The sequence below is a fragment of the Pelophylax lessonae genome (assembly GCF_965119305.1).
Source record: "Pelophylax lessonae genome assembly, chromosome: 8".
In the NCBI taxonomy this organism is placed as follows: domain Eukaryota; kingdom Metazoa; phylum Chordata; class Amphibia; order Anura; family Ranidae; genus Pelophylax; species Pelophylax lessonae.
Genome location: NC_138775.1, coordinates 137,446,560 through 137,469,405, shown reverse-complemented (window position 1 = coordinate 137,469,405; position 22,846 = coordinate 137,446,560). Strand labels below are relative to the sequence as shown.

General features: G+C 48.5%; 1 pseudogene across 1 annotated transcript; it reads left to right on the top strand.

Moving 5' to 3' along the window:
- The first annotated feature begins 3,369 nt into the window (after positions 1-3,369).
- On the top strand, positions 3,370-21,986 carry LOC309562193 (annotated as a pseudogene). The gene is made up of 3 exons: positions 3,370-3,402; positions 5,704-6,441; positions 21,948-21,986. The product of its transcript is annotated as an uncharacterized misc_RNA (transcript).
- The last annotated feature ends 860 nt before the right edge of the window (positions 21,987-22,846 follow it).

The window sequence follows — 22,846 nt, the reverse complement described above, 5'->3', positions numbered from 1 at the left end:
CAAGGTCAGGGTGGGCAGCAGACAAATGTAATCAGGAGAACTAGCTGAGTCAGTCCACAAGAGATCAGTCCACGAGAAGACAGTTTAGGAAGGATTGCACGGAAGGGGCCGAAAGACGGCTACAGCACAGGCTCTAATTTCCGGGAGGCCGTCTTTATACGGTCTCCCAGTGACAGGCTCCCCGTGCGTTCCCGCGAGCGCGCATCGGAGAAAATCTGTGTCGGCCGTGTCCCTTGGACACAGCCAATCACAGATCGTGGTAAATGGCCAATCACAGCGGCCATTTACCACGTAATCGGACCATGCATCGGAACGCCAGCTCCACAGAGACTGCGTGTGAGGAAGGAGCAGAGCCGATCAGCGCTTAGGGGACACAGAAAAATGTAATCAGGGCACTGATCACCAGTGCCCTGATTACAAAAGAGGTAAATAAAATACAATAAGTGCCCACCATCAGTGCCCACAGTGCCCCCATCAGTGCCTACAATCAGTGCCCATAGTGCTGCCAGTCAGTGCCCATCAGTGCCTGCTCATTTAGGCACTGATGGGCACTGACTAGCAGCACTATGGGCACTGAGTGTGGGCACTGATGGTGCTGCCCATCAGTGCTCATCAGTGCCGCCCATCAGTGCTCATCAGTGCCACCCGTCAGTGTCCATCAGTGCCACCCATCAGTGTCCAGCAGTGCCACCTCTCAGTGCCCATCAGTGCCGCCCATCAGTGCTGCCTCTTAGTGTCCAGCAGTGCCACCTCTCAGTGCCCAGCAGTGTCACCTCTCAGTGCCCAGCAGTACCACCTATCAGTGCTCATCAGTGCCGCCTATCAGTGCTCATCAGTTGCGCCTATCAGTGCCACCTATCAGTGCTCATCAGTGCGGCATATTAGTACCTCCTCATCAGTGCCACCTCATCAGTGCCCATAAGTGCCACCTTATCAGTGCCCATAAGTGCCACCTCATCAGTGCCCATCAGTGCAGCCTATCAGTGCCCATCAGTGCCGCCTCATCAGCGCACATCAGTGAAGGAGAAAAATGTGTAACGGAGCTCCAATTCCCAGCCTAGGTATCTCTGCTGTATAATCCTTGGAGCTGAGGAAGTGCTAAAATATCCAAGGCAAAACCCCCCCAGTAACTGGACGACACAGTTCTGGAAGTCAAACTAGACTGCGTTTGTTTATTGAAAACACAAGGGATCTACAATCTAGGAAAACCCCTCCCTCTTTGAGCCATCCCACACACACAGCTGAACATCCCATAATAACCTTACTCACAGGAACAATAGAACAATAGACTGCAGGTATTTAACAATAACAAACCCCCACCCATCTCCTGAGGGACACTGCTCCCTCACTCAGTGTCCATTCCGCTACACTGTTCCCCCTTAACCACAGGCCGGCATACACAGTCTGATCCATAACGGATCGGCTTTGGGATGTCTGGGGAGTACTCACAGATCATTTTTCCAGTTCAGTTTGTCGCGATAACCCGTCAGCATTGCCATTCTGTTGTCCATACAAGTAGGGCTGAAGCTTCTTTTCCCTGGGCAGAAGCTTTCTGCTCAAGTAGGTTACAGCTTGTTCTCTGCCATTTTCTCCAACCTGGCTCAATACTGCTCCCAATCCAAACATTGATGTGGGCCTGGCATCTGGACTGGCAGTAACACTGTTGGCAACTGGCCTAGGTCGTTCCCCAGTAAGATGTCGGTGGGGAGCTCCCGTATCAACCCCACATCAATCAGACCTGACCCGTCACCCCAATTCAAGTGGACCCTCGCAGTGGGTAACCAGTGTACTGCTCCCCCTGCCATCCGTACCACTACTGAGCCTCCGGTTCGGGCGGCATCTGGGACCAGGTGTCGCTTGACCAAGGTGAGAGTGGCTCCCGTGTCTCGGAGACCTTGCGCGGGCTTTCCATTTAACTGGACGGATTGTAGATGGTGCTGTCTGTTCTCCGTAGTGGCTTGCACCAGGTTAGCTTCGTGAAGGGTACCCAATTGCTCCTCGGTGGGTTTGAACCTGAGTACGACTGGGGGAACCTCTGCGGCATAGTAGGGGACCGTTGTCCGTGCTGAAGGGGGTGACCCTGGTCGGATCCCTGCATCTTGGTTCCTGCTCTGGTTACAGTTTCGTCGATAGTGCCCAAACTGCTTGCATCTGTGGCACTGTACCCCACTGCGGGACGGGTATCTAGGTGTCTGGTGTTTGGAGGAGATTTGCCCCCTCTGTGGTAGTGGGGGTCCTGTTCGAATCCATGAAGCGTGGTTCCGATTCTGAGTGCAGTCTCTCTGATAGTGCCCAAATTTCTTGCACAAATGGCACTGCACTCCGTTGTGCCCATGGTATCGATTTTCTGGGCGCTTAGGGATTAGTCCTGAGCTTTGTGGTGCTGATGACCCTGGGTTATTGTTCAACGGTCTGGGGTTTGGTCTGAAGCTAATCTGGGATTGCCTGCGGGCATCCTGATATTCATCAGCCTGCCTGGCCGCTTCAGGGAGAGTGGTAGGTTTGCGGTCCCTTACCCACTCCTGTACCCCTGGTTTAGTCCATTATAGAATTGTTCCAGTAAAATCAGCTGGGTGATCGCTTCTGCTGTGGTTGCCTGACAGGCTTGTAGCCAGGCTTGGGCTGCCCTCTGCATATGGCAAGCCCATTCAGTGTGGGAGTCCTTCTCCTGTTTCTTTGTTTCCCTGAAGCGTCTCCTGTACGCCTCTGGGGTGATGGCATATCTTGCCAAAATCACTTCCTTTACCCGGCTATAGCTTGAGATTTCCTCCTCTGGCACGGCTCTGTAGGCTTCTGCTGCACGGCCTGACAGTTTACCAGCTAGGATCCGTACCCAGTCTATTAGTGGTACTTTGTACAGCCTGCATTGCTGTTCAAAATCTTTCAGGAAACCATCGATCTCTTCCTCTGCTTCCACAAACTTTTTAAAGGCATCATGTGGTACCTTTAATCTTGTCTCTGGTGCCTGTGTAGTAGTTGGCCGTCTCTCCAAGGCACGCTGCTCTGCCAGCCGGAGTTGGTTCTCCCGGTCCTCTCTTGCTGTGATGAAGGCATCCACTTGGGCTAACGTTGCCTGAACTAGCTCTGTTGAGGGGTTTTCTCCATAAAACGCTAGCCTGCGTTTCACTTCTTTGTCAAATTCTGTATCCATGGCTTCCGTAGCCATACTGTGTGCCCGATCCTCCTCGGTCATTTTGCAATCAGCGTGGCTTTGGTTTTATTGCTGGCGATCTTCCCTCTCAATTCCAGCAAATCCTTTAACGTGGCTCGTTTTAATCCAGCATAGTTCGTCTCCATTCATACTTCCATTCGTGTAACTGAATTTGTACGAACTGCGGTTCTCCCGTTGCCGTTCATGTATCCAAATCCATGCGAATGCTGCTTCCTCTTGCTGCAAGGCTTGTATCCCACCGCTTGCCACCAATGTAACGGAGCTCCAATACCCAGCCTAGGTATCTCCGCTGTATAATCCTTGGAGCTGAGGAAGTGCTAAAATATCCAAGGCAAAACCCCCCCAGTAACTGGACGACACACAGTTCTGGAAGTCAAACTAGACTGCGTTTGTTTAATGAAAACACAAGGGATCTACAATCTCGGAAAACCCCTCCTTCTTCGAGCCATCCCACACACACAGCTGAACATCCCATAATAACCTTACTCACAGGAACAATAGACTGCAGGTATTTAACAATAACAAACCCCCACCCATCTCCTGAGGGCAGGGCCGGTGCTAGACTGTTTTACGCCCTAGGCAAGATCAGCTACTTGCGCCCCCCCCCCCAAAAAAAAAATAAATAAAAAGGGAAGGGGTTAAAAACTGCTCTATGTCATATCCAGTGACCCTGATCTGATGGTTCCTCCATGTAATGCTGTCATACCCAGTGATCCCAATGTTCCTCTATGTCACATCAGGGGTCCCTGATGTTCCTCCATATCATACCCAGAGAACCTGATGTTTTTCTATGTCACACCTGGGGACCCTGATGTTCCTCCATGTCACACCTGGGGACCCTGATGTTCCTCCATGTCACACCTGGGGACCTCAATCCCCCATGGCACACCCAGGGATCCCAATTCCTCATGTCACACCTGGTGGCCCCAAACCCCTGTTACACTTGTGACCCCTCTCCCCCATGTCACACCTGGTGACTCCGATTCCCCATGGCATACCTGGTGACCGCAATTCTCTTTCACACCAGGGATACTCCATGTCACACCCAGGGACCCTGATTCCCTGTTCTGGGGACACTTACTGGGCAATATGAAGAGAGTGGCCCGCACTCTGCCCTCCTTCACCATGACCCTGCTTATTCCTTCTCCCAGGACGCTCCTCTACTGGACCACAGTGCTCACCACAGCTCCAACCGGCTCCTGGTGGAGGGAGAAGCAGCAGTCAGAGAGTTCCGCACCTCCTTCATCACCAACATCCTCAGACCATTCCGTTGCCTCGTCTCTTCTGCTCCAGTAAAGGTGCCGCCCTCCAGTGCCGAGCTCCGGCTCAGGTTCAGCTCTCCTCCACTCCCTGCTTAATACCGACCCAGGGAAATGAACGCCTGCCCACCAGCTCAGATTAGAGAGTCACTTCCCGCCCAGGGATTAGACCGCTCAGCTCCAGACGAAGAGGATCATTATGCAGCTAGCACTCCGGTGGGCTCCTTTCCTGCCCCTTGGGGCTCCCCCAACAATGGTGGAAAGCCAGGGCCTGGTAGTTCTGCCACTGCCCTAGACACCTGGCATCTTCCTCTGTCCCTTCTTCCTCCCCCACTGCCGCCCCTTTCCTCAGCTCACAGGATCATTCATGACGGAGAGTGAGTGCTGACTCGTGGCTGCGCCCCTAGGTGGCAATGCGCCCTAGGCAGCTGCCTACTTTGCCTAGTGGAAGCACCGGCCCTGCCTGAGGGACACTGCTCCCTCACTCTTTCAACAAAAAAAACACACTCTCAGTGTCCATTCCGCTACAAAATGTATTTATTTTCAAAATTTACTCGCAGAAAATAAGAAAAACTTTTTTTTTTTTTTCAAAATTTTCTGTCTTTTTTCTTTTCTTTTTGTAAGAAATAAAAAACCCAGAGATGATTAAATATCACCAAAAGAAAGCTCTATTTGTGTGAAAAAAATGATAAAAATGTCATATGGGTATAGTGTAGCATGACCGCGCAATTGTCATTCAAAGCGTGAGAGCGCTGAAAGCTGAAAATTGGCCTGGGCAGGAAGGGGGTGAAAGTGCCCGGTAGGCAAGTGGTTAACCATCAGATGAAGTGGGCGACACCCATAGCTGGCTAAGTCAGTGCAGCAAGAGCAGAGCAGAGCACAAGCTTGTGGAAACACAGGTGCCAGAAGACCTACAGCAGCAAAAGGTAAAAATCATATGCAAACAGTAAGACACAGATCAGCTCCGCAGCTGATCTGTGACACTCACTATGTGAGAGTGCTGGAAAAACACTCACTGTCACTTGAGGAGTCCTTACTATGTGTGAAATAAAACACAGTGACTTCTTGCTTACATAAGGTATTCCTTTCAGCATCAAGACGGACTTCATCAAAATTCTTGGAGTTTGGTTTGGAGCTGAGGGCGCAGCCCTGAAGTCTTGGGAGGAGAGACTGTCCAAGATGAGACAAAAGTTTGGACTATGGAGCCTCAGAGAACTCACCATCGAAGGGAAAACACTGGTACTCCGCAGCGAGATCCTCCCTGTGTTGCAGTACCTTGCCCAGGCCTGGCCCCCCCCGGGTCAACACCTGCAAGGCCATCACCAGGGCGGTGTTCCACTTCATCTGGGGCTCCAAGATGGACAGAGTGAAGCGAGCAGTCATGTTCAAGGAACCCCTCAAGGGCGGTAAGGGCGTGCCCGACATCGCAACGTTACTGGGGGTGTTCTTTGCCTGCAACTGCATCCGCAGAACTTTGATTGACAGAACTTCGGACTCTGGAGGCAACTCCATGTCCCTTTTTTCCTCCTGCCTCTCTGGAGGTCCCTTGGATGGGACAAATGGGACAGCTCCATCCCCTACAACTGGGACACTCCTTGATACTACTTGGACACTTTCAAGTTCATCAAGGAGCTGGGGCTGCATGGAGTTAAGCCCGACTTGTGGAAGCCAAAAACTATCTACAAGTTGATCAGAGCATCGGACATTGCTGAGACTGTTCCAGGCCTCCCTTCAGCCACTTGCAAAGTGGTCTGGAGGAATGTTTCTTCAAAGGGACTCACCAACAGGCATAAAGATCTGGCATGGATGGCTGTCCAGGGGGGTTTGCCACTCAGGACATTTATGCATGCCAGAAACTTGTGCAGATACAGGCACTGCCCCTTTTGTATCATCCATGAGGAAACGTCATTTCACGTTTTCTGGGAGTGCTCATTTGCACAGAGCCTGTTGAGGGCCTTGGAACCTGAACTGAGAGACTTTGTTCCACAGACTGCCATCACACATTTTGCTGTGCTGAATGGACTTTTTCATGGGACTTTTTCCCAAGAGGACATTGATAACGCCTGGCGGGTGTTGTGTTGCTTTAACCACTTGCCTACATTGCACTTTCACCCCCTTCCTGCCCAGACCGATTTTCAGCTTTCAGCGCTCTCACACTTTGACTGAGAATTACTCAGTCATGCAACACTGTACCCATACAAAAATTGTGTCCTTTTTTTCACACACAAATAGAGCTTTCTTTTGATGGTATTGGATCAATACTGGGTTTTTTATTTTTTGTGCTATAAATAAAAAAAGACTGAAAATATCGTGAAAAAACACATTTTTCTTTGTTTCTGTCATAAAATTTTGCAAATTAGTCATTTTTCTTCACAAATTTTGGCCAAAATTTATACTGCTACTTATCTTTGGTAAAAATAACCCAAGTAAGTGTATATTATTTGGTCTTTGTGAAAGTTATAGAGTCCACAAGCTATGATGCGAATCATTGAAAAATGATCACACTTGCTCACACCTGATATACTGAAGGCCTATCTCATTTCTTGAGACACTAAAAGGTCAGAAAAGTACAAATACCCCCCAAATGACCCCTTTTTGGAAAGTAGACATTCCAAGGTATTTAATAAGGGGCATGGTGAGTTTTTTGAAGTTGTAATTTTTTCCCACAATGCTTTGCAAAATGAAGATTTTTTTTTTTTTTTTTTTTTTACAAATTGCCGTATTAACAGGTTATTTCTCTCACACAGCACATGTATACTTGCAACTACACCCCAAAACACATTCTACTACTCCTCCTGAGTATGGCGATACCACATGTGTGAGACTTTTTCACAGCCTGGCCACATACAGAGGCCTAACATCCAAGTAGCAGCGTCCGGCATTCTAGGAGCACAAATTACACATATAATTTCCTGACAACCTATCACACTTTTGAAGGCCCTGGAGCACCAGGACAATGGAAACCCCCATAAAATGACCCCATTTTGGAAAGCAAACAGCCCAACGTATAATTTTTGAGGCATAATGAGTCTTTTGAATATGTCATTTTTTTCCACAAGTTTTTGGAAAATGTGGAAAGAAAATGAAAACTCATTTTTTTTTTACACAAAGCTGTCCATTTATGCAATATTTCTAACACATAGCATGTACATAGCAAAAATTGCACCCCAAAATACATTCTACTATTCCTCCTGAGTATGGCGATACCACATGTGTAACACTTTTTCACAGCCTGGCCACATACATAGGCCTAACATCCAAGTAGCTCTTTACACAAAGTTGTCCATTTATCCAATTTAAGACTGGGCCTATTTTTGACACTTGGTGTTTACAAGCTAAAATCATTTTTTTTGCTAGAAAACTACTTGGAACCCCCAAACATTATATATTTTTTTTTAGCAGAGACCCTAGAGAATAAATTGGAGATCGTTGCAATATTTTTTATCACACCATATTTTGAAAAAAATTCACTTTTTTGAACTAAAAAATAAGAAAACAGTAAATTTAGCCCAATTTTTTTCCATAATGTGAAAGATAATGTTACGTCGAGTAATTAGATACCCAACATGTCATGCTTCAAAATTGCGCATGCTCACAGAATGGTGCCAAACATTGGTACTTAAAAATCCCCATAGGCAACATTTTAAAAATTTCTGCAGGTTACTAGCTTAGAGTTACAGAGGAGGTCTAGGGCTCAAATTATTGCTCTCGCTCTAGCGATCGCGGCGATACCTCACATGTATGGTTTGAACACCGTTTACATATGTGGGCGGGACTTGCGTATGCGTTTGCTTCTGCGCGCGAGCTAACGGGGACAGGGCGCTTTAATTTTTTTTTTTTTTTTTCTTATTTATTTTATTTATTATTTTTTTATTTTTACACAGTTTAAAAAAAAAATGTTTTGATCATTTTTATTCCTATTACAAGGAATGTAAACATCCCTTGTAATAGAAATTGTTGTGAGATCTGGGGTCAAAAAGACCTCACACCTCACAACTACACTAAAAAAGAAAAAAAAAAAAAAAAAATTGTTGAAAGAGGAAAAAAAAAAAGAAAAAAAAAAGCGGCCCTTTAAACCGGTTGCTAGGCAACATCTTTTGACGTAGCTCCGGTCCTCCAAGACCATAGAGTCGAGTGAGGGTCATCTTGCCCTCACTCGACTTCCTGTCTCTGAGGATCCGGGACCGAATAGTTTTCCCCGCTGCCGGCGGGTCCGGTAAGCTGGGAAAACGTCTGGGACGCGGCAGGAGGGGGGGGGGGCACCTCTTCCCCTGCACCGTAAGGGTAATTCCGCGGCGAATCCGCCACTGGTACCACCCTTATCTGAAAGCCGACCGCCCGCCGTTTTAAAAAATACCGGGGTTATGGGGGCGATCTGCTGCCATAACCCCAGTATTTAGCTTTTAATGACCGACGCATATAGTCGTTAGGCGGTCAGTAAGTGATTGCATGCATATGGTAAACAGGTGACGATGACTGACGGGGTGACAGGTGGCGATGACTGATGGGGTGACAGGTGACAATGACTGATGGGGTGACAGGTGACGATGACTGATGGGGTGACAGGTGACGATGACTGATGGGGTGACAGGTGACGATGGCTGATGAGGTGACAGGTGACGATGATTGATGAGGTGACAAGTGACGATGATTGATGGGGTGACAGATGACAATCACTGACGGGGTGACATGTGACGATGATTGATGGGGTGACAAGTGACGATCACTGATGGGGTGTCAAGTGACGATGATTGATAGGGTGACAGATGACGATGACTGATGGGGTGACAGGTGACGGTGATTGATGGGGTGACAGGTGACGGGCGATGGTCACTGATGGGTGACAGGTGATGCGCGATGGTGCACGGCGGTACTCTCTGGTGACCGGTGAACTTTAGGCTATGTCCACATGTGAGCGTAGCGATCGCGGGCAGAATCACTGCGATTCTGCCCGTGATCCAGAAATCATTGCAAATCGCTGGACGCCTGTGCGTTGCCCGTGATTTGCAATAGCACCCCAAACGCTGTGCGATGTTGCTGCGATTTCCGCCTGCCGAATCGCGGTAACATCGCGCAAACAACGCATGACGCCCCAAAGAAGCTCTTGTACCTTTTTTGGGCATCATGCGATGTTTGCGTGATGTTACCGCGATTCGGCAGGCGGAAATGGCGGCAACATCGTACAGCGTTTGGGGTGCTATTGCAAATCACGGGCAACGCACAGGCATCCCACGATTTGCAATGATTTCTGGATCACGGGCAGAATCGCTGTGATTCTGCCCACGATCGCTGCGCTCACATGTGAACGTTATGGGTGTCAATTTCTGGGCACTGATGAGGTGACTGTTGGGTGACAGGTGACATTGGGGGGGGCTAAGGACTGTGTGGGGACCTTTATTTCTGTGCTTTTACATTGTGACAAGGTGTACAGAGCAGTACCTCACTGTTTCTAGCTCTGCTGTCCTCACACTGGAAACTGTATGAGGGGAGAAGAGCTAGTAACAGTCAGTTACTGCTCTGTATTTACATTTTGTGATCGGCTGTGAATGGATTCACAGCCGATCACATAGTAAACAGTCACTGTCAGTGACTGTTTACTACCGCCTGTGACAGCTGTGTTCCTACGGAACACAGTGCCACCGACATGACCGCGCTGCGCGCTCCCGATCGCGCATGCGCGGTCATCTCCCGGGCGCCTCCATTGTGATCGGCTGTGTCATTTGAACACAGCCGATCACGTGGGAAACAGCCACGCCCATTGGCTGTTTCCCCCCTGCCGGTGACGGGGGGTGTCCCGGACACCCCGACACCGGCAGTGCAGGGCGGCGCGCACGCGATCGCGCGCCTGCCCTGCTTAAAGTGCCACCGTCATATGACGGCGGCCCAGGATAATGGTCGCACCGCTCCGCCGTCATATGACGGCGGGCGGGCGGTAAGCGGTTAAGGACGCTTTATGGTGCGCCAGAAAGCGCCTTATCCACCAGAGGGAGAGGATGTCCATTGAGGACTGTCGCAGACTGATCCACAGTCTGCTCAGAGACTATAACCTGATGGATCTCATGGAGGAAGAGGAGGTCTGAAGATTTCCCCTTCCCCCACTCTCCCTTGTGTGTCTTTGTCCATTCAATAAAGCTTCGGGCCTGTGATTTCATTCCCCCTCCCCCTACCCCCACTCTCCCACCCCCCATCACACCTGTTGCTTTTTTGAAATGTTTATTATTTGATATCGTTTAAGGAATGCAACGTATAGATAACGTATTTTTCAGTTTCATGCTTTAGGGGTATTGCGGCGTCATGCATGATGTGATGGCACGGGGTATCCTTACTCCGCACAACACATCAGGCATCATACCGCAGAATGAATGTATGTGATTGAATGTATTTATTAGTATGACCGGAAATGTATTGTAATGTAGCGTATTTTTGCGCTGCGTCGCAGTACAGGGGAGAATGTACCCCGACAAAAGTATTGTTTTTTGTATATCTTTTATGCAAAATAAAGATTACATTTTCAACAAAAAAATTCCTTTGCTAACAGTAGCTAAATGGAGAAGCAGGGGAGTAAAGGAAGTATTTACATACCTCTATGAGTAGCCCAAGATGACGAGGGTGGCTACTTGGAATATTCTTGTTTGAGCACCCCACCCCTGGAAGTTGAGGCAGGGCTTGCAAAATATGATGGAAGAGCACAAGTGTCAAGGTTCAAAAACTGAAGACTAAAACTTAAAGTGGTAGTAAACGTAAAGTGTTACTAAACCCTGGAGCCTGAATTCACTATATCTGGTCTCCCACAGTACACATAACCAGTGGCGGAGCTAGACTTTTAAAACAGGGGTGGCAAAGGGGTGGCAAGGTATTATTTTGGGGGGTCAATATATAAAGTGTCATTTAGTGTCAGATTTGTCAACCACAATGTCGCAGTCCCTCTAATAATCGCTGATCGCTGCCATTACTAGTAAAAACAATTAAAAAATAAAACGTTCCATAGTTTGTAGATGTAATAACTTTTTTGCAAACCAATCAAAATACACTTTTACAAAAAATATGTGGTAGAATACATATTAGCCTAAATTTATGAAAATAGGGGGGAGCTGTAAAGCATTGTGGGGAGCTGAAGAGCCCTGGGGGAGGGGGGACTAAAGAGCACTGGTGGGGGGGGGGGCCTGAAGAGCTCTGGGGGGTACTGGAAAGGGGGGGGGGGGTGTAAAGTATGCATTTATTAGATACAGAGAAGAAAAATACATCAACATCAGCAGTTCTATGGCACATCATTCTTTGTCAGTTAAACACTCTGACCTATACATATCTGTGAACACTTGCAGATTAATATGTGCACATTATTCTAGGTATATTGGGGACAGTGGCGGCTGGTGCTCACAATTTTTGGGGGGGCGCAAACAGAAAAATGTAATAGGCATTGCTTTGCGGCAAAAAATGCTGTAAAAAATTGCGTGACTTTGAGGTCGCAAAAGTGTGAAAGGGGCCTTCAGTAATTAAGGTATAGTGTGCCCCCTTTCAATGCAGAGAGACCAGCGTGCCCCCTTTCAATGCAGAGAGACCAGCGTGCCCCCTTTCAAAGCAATGACCAGCGTACATGCCCCCTTCAATGCAGAGATCAGCGTATATGCCCCCTTCAATGCAGTGACCAGCGTACATGCCCCCTTCAATGCAGAGATCAGCGTACATGCCCCCTTCAATGCAGAGATCAGCGTACATGCCCCCTTCAATGCAGTGACCAGCGTACATGCCCCCTTCAATGCAGTGACCAGCGTGCATGCCCTCTTCAATGCAGTGACCAGCGTGCATGCCCCCTTCAATGCAGAGATCAGCGTACATGCCCCCTTCAATGCAGTGACCAGCGTACATGCCCCCTTCAATGCAGTGACCAGCATACATGCCCCCTTCAATGCAATGACCAGTGTACATGCCCCCTTCAATGCAGTGACCAGCGTACATGCCCCCTTCAATGCAGTGACCAGCGTGCATGCCCCCTTCAATGCAGAGATCAGCGTACATGCCCCCTTCAATGCAGTGACCAGCATACATGCCCCCTTCAATGCAATGACCAGTGTACATGCCCCCTTCAATGCAGAGATCAGCGTACATGCCCCCTTCAATGCAGTGATCAGCGTACATGCCCCCTTCAATGCAATGACCAGTGTACATGCCCCCTTCAATGCAGTGACCAGCATATATGCCCTCTTCAATGCAATGACCAGTGTACATGCCCCCTTCAATGCAGAGATCAGCGTATATGCCCCCTTCAATGCAGTGACCAGCATACATGCCCCCAATGCAGAGACCAGCATACATGGGCGGCTTCTTCTCAGTCCCGGTGACCGGCGGCGCGTCTCCACGAGTCCTTCCGCCTCCTCCTCGGCTAATGGCAAGGGGTTTGTCTTGTGGCAAATGGCAAGGGGTTTGTCCTTCCCCCCGTTGGGGAACCGCATTCTTCTTTCCCCCCTCCTCGGGCACTCACATTCTTCTCCCCCCCCTCGGGCACTCACATTCTTCTTCCACCCCCCCTCGGGCAGTGGCACTCACATTCTTCTTTCCCCCCCCTTGGACACTCATATTCTTCTTCCCCCCCCCTCGGGCACTCACATTCTTCTCCCCCCCCCCTCGGGCACTCACATTCTTCTTCCACCCCCCCCTTGGGCAGTGGCACTCACATTCTTCTTCCCCCCCCCCTCGGGCACTCACATTCTTCTCCCCCCCCCCTCGAGCACTCACATTCTTCTTCCACCCCCCCCTCGGGCAGTGGCACTCACATTCTTCTTCCCCCCCCGGCACTCACATTCTTCTCCCCCCCTCGGGCACTCACATTCTTCTTCCACCCCCCCACCCCTCGGGCACTCACATTCTTCTACCCCCCCCCTCGGGCACTCACATTCTTCTCCCCCCCTCGGGCACTCACATTCTTCTCCCCCCCCTCGGGCACTCACATTCTTCTACCCCCCCTCGGGCACTCACATTCTTCTCCCCCCCCTCGGGCACTCACATTCTTCTCCCCCCCCCTCGGGCACTCACATTCTTCTCCCCCCCTCGGGCACTCACATTCTTCTACTCCCCCTCGGGCTCTCACATTCTTCTCCCCCCCCTCGGGCTCTCACATTCTTCTCCCCCCCCTCGGGCACTCACATTCTTCTCCCCCCCTCGGGCTCTCACATTCTTCTCCCCCCCCTCGGGCTCTCACATTCTTCTCCCCCCCCCTCGGGCTCTCACATTCTTCTCCCCCCCCCTCGGTCACTCACATTCTTCTTCCACCCCCCCACCCCTCGGGCACTCACATTCTTCTCCCTCCCCTCGGGCTCTCACATTCTTCTCCCCCCCCTCGGGCACTCACATTCTTCTTCCTTCGGCTCTCAGAGCAGCGCTGCAGCCAGAAGAAGACGGAGGGGGGTGGAGGCGGAGCCAATGCTAGGCGGCAAGGAGAGGAATTTGAAATCCTCCTCCGCTCCGAGAACCTCTTCTGCTGTCATGACGAGAGGAGGAGGATTTCAAATTCCTCTCCCTGCCGCCTAGCATTGGCTCAGCCTCCACCCCCTCCGTCTTCTTCTGGCTGCAGCGCTGCAGCTGAGAGCCGAAGGAAGGAAGGAGGTTAACGATCCACACGAGACCTGGGGCTTTTTGGGGGCACACTCGGGGCTGAAGCTCCGTTCAGCCACCCCCCCCCGCCGACACCACTGGCTGTGCAAGTAGCAGGAGTCCAGTCTTCCCTGCTCTCTCCATCCGCAGCTACTGCCCATACGGCGATCCCCTGTGATTCTCCCGCTGCCCTGCCATGCACCCGGCCACCCGCCCAGGATTGGGGTGGCAACAGGGGTGGCAAGGGCTTCTTCTGGGGTGTCAATTGCCACCCCAGCTAACCCTCTGGCTCCGCCACTGCACATAACATGGAAAAGCAATAATTTTAGTAAATATAAACTGCTAAATACCTTTTCTCTTTAGCATTTAAGGCAGTCTTGTGACTTCTGTCAGTGTCTAGCAAAGCACTGGTTAAAGCTTGTAGGAGGAGTTTGCTGACTGACCTATGAGACTGCCAGAATTCTGACCATCTGTCTGGACAGTACTGATCACATGCACTCTCCCAAGAAAAAAAACCCTCTCTATTAATACACACTGAACTGAGCATATATAATATAGAGTGAGGAAAATAATTATTTTATCCCCTGCAGATTTTGTAAGTTTGTCTACTTACAAAGAAATGAAGGGTCTATAATTGTTATCATAGGTGTATTTTAAATGATGGAGCCTGTGCCAGCAGGTGGTGCTGTGGAGCAGAGGAGCAGAGCGCGGCATCAGAGGCTGTCAGGGCATGCAGGAGAGAGGAGTGTGTGAGGAGTGTGTGCGTGACCGACCGCGTGTGAGTGTGTGAGTAACCCCCCCAGGAGAGCAGCGGCGGGGAGCGGCGCTCGAACCCCCCCCCCCCCCCCAGAAGCGAGTGGCGAGCGGGCGGCGATCGGGTCGGTAACCCCCCCCCTCTTGTTGCGGGTGGCGAGCGGTACAGTAAACCCCCCCTTTTGCGGCGGGCGGCGAGTGGTGCGGACCCCCCCCCCCCCCAGACAGAGAGGGAGCAGAGGAGACTAGCGGAGCAAAGGCTGACCGGGAAGTGACAGAGGGAGGCGGGTGCAGAGCGGAGACTGACCGTCTGAGGGGGAAAAAAAAAAAAACAGCCAGGAACTGCTAGAGACAGACTTAAAGGGACACACACTAGGTAAGTAAGACTGGTGACTGAGATTGTACACTGACTGAGGGTGTAGTGTAGTACCTGAGTACCTGTTACTACCTGAGTATCTGTGAGTACCTGTTACTACCTGAGTATCTATGAGTACCTGAGTATCTCTGAGTACCTGTGAGTACCTGAGTATCTGTGAGTACCTGAGTATCTCTGAGTACCTGTTACTACCTGAGTATCTGTTACTACCTGAGTATCTGTGAGTACCTGAGTATCTGTGAGTACCTGTTACTACCTGAGTACCTGTTACTACCTGAGTACCTGTTACTACCTGTGTATCTGTGAGTACCTGAGTATCTGTGAGTACCTGTTACTACCTGAGTACCTGTTACTACCTGTGTATCTGTGAGTACCTGAGTATCTGTGAGTATCTGTGAGTAGCTGTGAGTACCTGAGTAGCTGTGAGTACCTGAGTAGCTGTGAGTACCTGTTACTACCTGAGTATCTGTGAGTACCTGTTACTACCTGAGTATCAGGGAGTACCTGTTACTACCTGAGTGTCTGGGAGTACCTATCACTACCTGAGTGTTGTGCGTCTGACCGGGCTGTGCGACTCAGTGTTGTGCGTTTGACCGGGCTGTGCGACTCAGTGTTGTGCGTCTGACCGGGCTGTGTGACTCAGTGTTGTGCGCCTGACCGGGCTGTGCGACTCAGTGTTGTGCGTCTGACCGGGCTGTGCGACTCAGTGTTGTGCGTCTGACCGGGCTGTGCGACTTAGTGTTGTGCGTCTGACCGGGCTGTGCGACTTAGTGTTGTACGTCTGACCGGGCTGTGCGACTTAGTGTTGTGCATCTGACCGGGCTGTGCGACTCAGCGTTGTGCGTCTGACCGGGCTGTGAGATTGTGAGTGTTGGGTGACTGACCGGTGTCAAGTGAGTGGAGCGGAATACCAGAGGGTGAGAAGGTAGAGTTAGGAAGCCAGGAAATAGCGACATAGGATAGACTTAAATCGCTGAATCCCCATTAGATTAGATAGTAGGTACAATGCCCAGCGGGTGTGGAGATGCGATTCGGTGTACATCTTGTAATATGTATGCGTTCCTCAGACATGTGATCGAGGGCGAATACAAATGCGCAAAATGTAAGCACGTTGCTTCCCTGGAAGCTCAGGTCCTGAATCTAGGGAAGCAGCTGGCAACACTGAGACGAATGTCCATACCGGAGGAGAGCCAGGATTGTACCAGTCAGGTGCAGGCAGGGGCCTGCACAGAGGTGGGCGGAGTATTGGAGGTGCAGGCATCAGAGCATAGTAGAGGGGTGACAGTTAGGAGGGGTAGAAGGGGACAAGGCAAGGAGGCTGATCCTGGGCTGGAGCACCCCAATAGATACGCCCCGTTGTGTGATGTTGGGGAAACCAGTCAGGGACCAGCATTGCTGGAGCAGAGCGACGCCCCTAGCTGCCAGGGGAAGAACTCCTCCAGTGAGGCCGGGAGAAAGGGAAAGGAAAGACAGGTGCTGGTGGTAGGGGACTCAATTATTAGAAGGACAGACAGTGTAATCTGTGACAAAGACTGGGTGCGCCGAACAGTCTGTTGTTTGCCGGGCGCTCGGGTTCGGCACATCGCGGATCGGGTGAACAGATTATTGGGTGGGGCTGGGGAAGACCCAGCTGTCATGGTACACGTGGGTACCAATGACATAGGCAGAGGAAGACGGAGAGTCCTAAACGATTTCAGGGACTTAGGCGCTAAGTTGAGGACTAGGACCTCCAAGGTAGTATTTTCCGAAATACTACCTGTACCTCGAGCCACACCAGAGAGGCAGCGGGAGATTAGGGAAGTTAACGAGTGGCTGAGGAGCTGGTGTAGTAAGGAGGGTTTCGGGTTCCTGGAGAACTGGGCCGACTTCTCAGTCGGTCACCGGCTCTTTGGTAGGGACCGATTGCACCTAAATGGGGTGGATGCAGCCGTACTGGGTGCGAGGATGGCCAAAAAGTTAGAGGGGCTTTTAAACTAGGGAATGGGGGGGAGGGTACAGATGTAGAATTAGCCAGTGGAAAGCAAGTTTCAGAGGGCAGAAAGGGGGGCATTAGCGGTAGGGTGTTCGGAGCTCCTAAACCCAGGGTGGGTACGGGGAAAAATCAAGAGAGCAGCCTAAAAACATCAAATGAGGATAAATGTAACCGATCAAAATTACGAGGCTTGTATACCAATGCCAGAAGCCTGGCCAACAAGATGGGAGAGCTGGAGCTGCTGATGTTTGAGGAGGACTTAGATTTTGTGGGGATAACTGAGATTCGGTTAGACAGCTCTCATGACTGGATGGCGACCATTCAGGGGTATTCCCTTTATCGCAGAGATAGAGAGGGTAAAAAAGGGGGAGGGGTATGTTTGTATATTAAGAACAGTATACAGGTAAATATGAGGGATGATATTAATAATGGAGCTATGGACGAGGCAGAATCCCTATGGGTGGAGCTTCAAAGGAAAGGCATGGTGGGGAAGGTAATATTGGGCGTATGCTATAGGCCCCCCAACCAGAGGGAGGAGGGTGAGGCGGACCTCATGTTACAGATAGGAATGGCAGCAAGGATGGGAAATGTCATTATAATGGGGGACTTTAATTATCCAGATATAGACTGGGCAGAAGGAACCGCGCATTCAGCCAAGGCTCGGCAGTTCCTAAATGTTTTGCAGGACAATTTCATGGGTCAGATGGTGAATGCACCGACAAGAAACAATGCGGTACTTGACCTACTGATTACCAACAATACAGACCTGCTCACGGATATAGAAATACGGGACAATTTAGGGAACAGTGACCATAGGTCAATTGGTTTCAGTATTAATTACAGTAATAGGAAACACAAGGGTAATTTAAGGACACTGAATTTCAAAAGAGCCAATTTCCCTAAACTGCGCTCGCTGCTAGAAAATATCAAATGGGATAGAACCCTGGGAACAAAGAACACGGAGGAAAAATGGGAGTGCTTCAAGAGCATACTTAACAAGGGGGTGGGCCAGTGCATTCCACAGGGAAATAAATTTAAAAGAGCAAAACTAAACCCTGGGTGGCTAAACTCCAACATAAAAATGTATATTAGAGCTAAAGAAAAGGCCTTCAAGAAATACAAGACTGAGGGGTCATTGGCAGCATTTAAGCACTACAAAGAGTGTAATAAGAAATGTAAAGACGAAATCAGGGCGGCTAAAATAGAACACGAGAGACATATAGCGGAGGAGAGTAAAAAGAACCCCAAGAAGTTCTTTAAGTATATAAACAGTAAGAAAGCGAGGCCAGAGCACATTGGCCCCATAAAAGATGATAAAGGAAAAGTGGCCACAGAGGACAGAGAAAAGGCGGAAGTGTTAAATAATTTCTTTTCTTCAGTCTTCACAAAGGAATCGGGGGGCTACACGAACCCCGCTTGTAAGGCGGAACTAAATAATACACCTCAGGAAGTGCCGCCATGGCTAACAGAGGATAGACTTAGAGCTAAACTAGAGAAACTTAACATAAATAAATCCCCGGGACCGGATGGCTTGCACCCAAGGGTTCTTAATGAGCTCAGCCAGGTGATCTTTAAGGATAGTTTACAGACGGGTATGGTGCCAGCTGATTGGAAAAAAGCCAACGTGGTACCAATATTTAAAAAGGGGCCGAGATATATCCCGGGTAACTATAGGCCGGTCAGCCTAACATCAGTAGTCTGCAAAATTTTGGAGGGGATGTTAAGGGACCACATACAAGACTTTAGTAATGAAAACGGTATTATAAGTAGTAATCAGCATGGATTCATGAAAAATCGTTCGTGCCAAACCAATCTTTTAACCTTCTACGATGAAGTGAGCTGCCACCTAGATAAAGGAAAGCCTGTGGATGTGGTGTATCTGGACTTTGCAAAGGCCTTTGACACCGTTCCCCACAAACGCTTACTGTACAAACTAAGGAAGGTAGGTATGGACCATAAGGTGAGTACCTGGATAGAGAACTGGCTCCAGGGGAGAGTACAGAGGGTGGTGATTAATGGGGAGTACTCGGATTGGGCGGGTGTGGAAAGTGGGGTCCCCCAGGGTTCTGTCCTGGGACCAATCCTGTTTAATTTATTCATAAATGATCTAGAGGAGGGGATATCGAGTACAATCTCAGTATTTGCAGATGATACTAAATTAGGCATGCCAATATCTTCTATGCAGGATGTGGAAATCTTGCAAGCAGACCTGAACAAAATAACGGGGTGGGCAACTACATGGCAGATGAGATTTAATGTAGAAAAATGTAAAATAATGCACTTGGGGGCCAGAAACCAGAAAGCAAGCTACTCACTAGGGGGGGAACCTCTGGGTGAGTCTAGGATGGAAAGGGACCTGGGGGTACTGGTAGACAACAGGCTTGGCAGTGGCATGCAATGCCAAGCCGCTGCAAGCAAAGCCAACAGAATACTGGGTTGTATAAAAAAGGGGATTCACTCCAGAAATAAAGAGATTATTCTTCCACTCTACAAGACTCTGGTCCGGCCACATCTGGAGTATGCTGTCCAGTTCTGGGCACCGGTCCTCAGGAAGGATGTGCTGGAACTGGAGAAAGTCCAGAGAAGGGCAACAAAAATAATTAGGGGAATGGAGGACATCAGCTATGAGGAAAGACTACAAGCACTGAACCTATTCTCTCTGGAGAAGAGACGATTGAGGGGGGATATGATATCAATGTACAAATACTGTACTGGTGACCCTAGCATAAGGAACAAACTATTCAGAGAAAGGAGATACAATAAGACACGTGGCCACTCACTAAAACTTGAGGAAAGGCGGTTTAACCTTAAAGTGCGTAAGGGGTTCTTCACTGTAAGAGAGGTAAGGATGTGGAATTCTCTTCCACAAGCAGTCGTATCAGCGGGGAGCATTGATAGTTTCAAAAAACTATTGGATGGACACCTTAAAGACCACAACATACAGGGGTATACAATGTACGGTTAAAAGCAAACACACACACACATCATAGGTTGAACTGGATGGACTTATGTCTTTTTTTAACCTCACTAACTATGTAACTATGTAACTAAGTATATCAACAAAAAATTCCGTAAAAAAAAACATGATACAAATGTTATAAATTGAGCTGCAGTTCAGTGAGTAAAATAAATATTTGATCCCCTACCAACCAATAGACTGGCTACAGTACGTATTATGTGTACACAGATTAGTGCTGTCAATTTAAGGAGTTGCTTCGAACGACAACTGTGAGGGTGAGGGAGCATATTAAAAATATCAGAAATGGTTTCCCCAACCACAGCGTTTCAAGGCATTATGCCAATTGCCATGATAAAAATCCTGTGGGCACTAAGATTTGGGGGATCGACAAGTTCACCCCCCCATTGGAGAGGGAGCCATGTTCACCGAGAAATTTCCCGATTGGAGACTCAGTGGATTTTCAACATGAGGACTTATACTCCATGGGGGTTGAACGTCGAGTGGGATGTGAATTGCTACATTAACAATAGCTAGATGTTTAAGCACCACCTCTTGAGGATGTTATAGTGCTGTACCTTTCAAATATTTTGTTTTTATATTTTTACATAATTTTATGTGGCACAGTTTTGTGATCATATTGGGAGTTTCGTAGGTTTATATGTATTTTATTCGTATGATGTGGAGAGTTGATGTTTATACTATATATCCGTCTATGGTTGCATCAATACCGTCTGTCTCATTCTTTTGTGATCCTTTGCAATTCATATGAGTCATTCATTTGGCTTTATGTGGGTCATTTTTAATTCTGTATACTTATATATTGCCTATTAGCACCCTTACTTTTGTTATTTCATGGGTTTTTGATGCGACCTTAAGACGGTCACTTTTATGCCCAGAAATGCTGTATTTTTATCATGTCCACTATGTGCTTTCCACCTGATCTTTGTTTATTTGCAGGGACAGTTTTTTCTTTTTCTTTTTTCTATCAAAGTCGGAGTTCGTGAGTACTGGCATTTCATTTTTTGTCCTGCCGGTTTATGAGCGGTTGAATAGCTTCTTTCTTTGGTTTCATGATTCATTACCGCTCCTTTTTAGCATATCCGGTTTTCACTGCAGGACCCGATGGAACGCACTGACGGATTGTTCCACGTGCGTCACTTCCGGTTCCGGCTATGGATCAGGTGGAACGCAGCGGCGGTTGATTTCCGCATATGTCACTTCCGTTTTAGTATCTTTTAATGCGTGCTGCCGTACTAGCCCGGTCCGCCTCTGATGATGTCATTGTTTTGACGACACGCGTCAGGCGATTGGGATTACGAGCAGCACGCCATCCTATACCGCGGTTTTAACTTTCATACTTTGCAATGCCTGTATACATCCACCGCTGTGTGAGTATATTTTTGCATCACCAATAAATCAATGTTTGTACAGTCTACACTATGTCCTGCTTTCTTGTATTGAGGTAAACTGGAGTTTCCAAGTGCATATGCTTGTTCTGGTGGTATATATTGGAGCCTATATCATACCTATCCAGGATCTGCTGAAGTTTTTACTGCTTTGGAATTGATAAGAAGTGACGAGATTACACTGTTGGTACTGTCCATTGACGGCCCGACTTGAGTTTATTTCATCGCTCATATCTACCAACATCTGGTAAGCGATTGATATTACTACACTTTTGGGTGTTGGCTCCTCTTTCATCCACACGACTGGAAGCTGGGAACTGGTCTCCACTATTCTTTTACCTTTTTGGACTGTTGGGACTATTCTGTGGACACTCCACACTGATTATATTGTCATTTATTATTTGTGTTTGGCGCCGCTACATCTTTTTCATATGCTCACTTGGTTTGTAATCTACCATTTAGTTGGCTGCCTTACGCATCAATTTTATTGATCTTCATTGATCTATATTGTTAACTAGTTGTCTGAGCGCAGATTCTTTCTGTTTTTTACATACTGTTGCTTGATTACTTATTATTTGCTGCTGGACGACAATATGGATATTTTTTCCTATAGAAGTAAAAATATCATAAATGCAAATGATGTCTTCAATGATCTGGAGGAACCCTCCGTGACGGACTTGGGGGGGTCCTTCCTTAGATTGAAGAACATCATGGTTTCCGAAATACATACGAAATGGGACATAGCCCTGCTTGATAAATATCTAGAATTAGGCATGGTCCCGCGCAGCCTCAGATGGGAAATCAGCCCACAGGAGGACGAGAAGGACATATCGGTTTGGGCTAAATTCTTCAATGATGCCAGACTGAATATGCTCAGGTTTTTGATTAGTAGGAAAAAAGTCAAATTGACTAGATTGGATGAGGAAATCCTTTCCTTGAAAACTTCTATGGCCTCCTCCACGGAGAGTTTGGAATATGTCAACAGATCCAATGCCCTGAAAAAGGTACTTGAGAAGGAAGAAAATGATCAAAAAATAAAAAAGAAAAAGAAGAAGTACCTTAGAGATCTGGGTGACTATAAGTCCAATCTAATTTTCAAATGGCAAAAGAAACAGGACTTGATTCAAGCTGAAGTAGCAGGTCAATCGACTGCATCAGCCCCTGTTCCCCTTTCCCAACCTGTTCTTCCCACAATCTTATCACCTCGTACACCCAGGACACCTGTTCAACGTGAATGGGTACAAATACCGGGTAGAGGTTGAGGACGGGGTAAGAACAAAAGAGGTAAAGGTACCAGACCCCCTAATAATCCCCATTTTGGAGATTATCAACGTAATGGTAACTACCAGGAGTGGAATAAT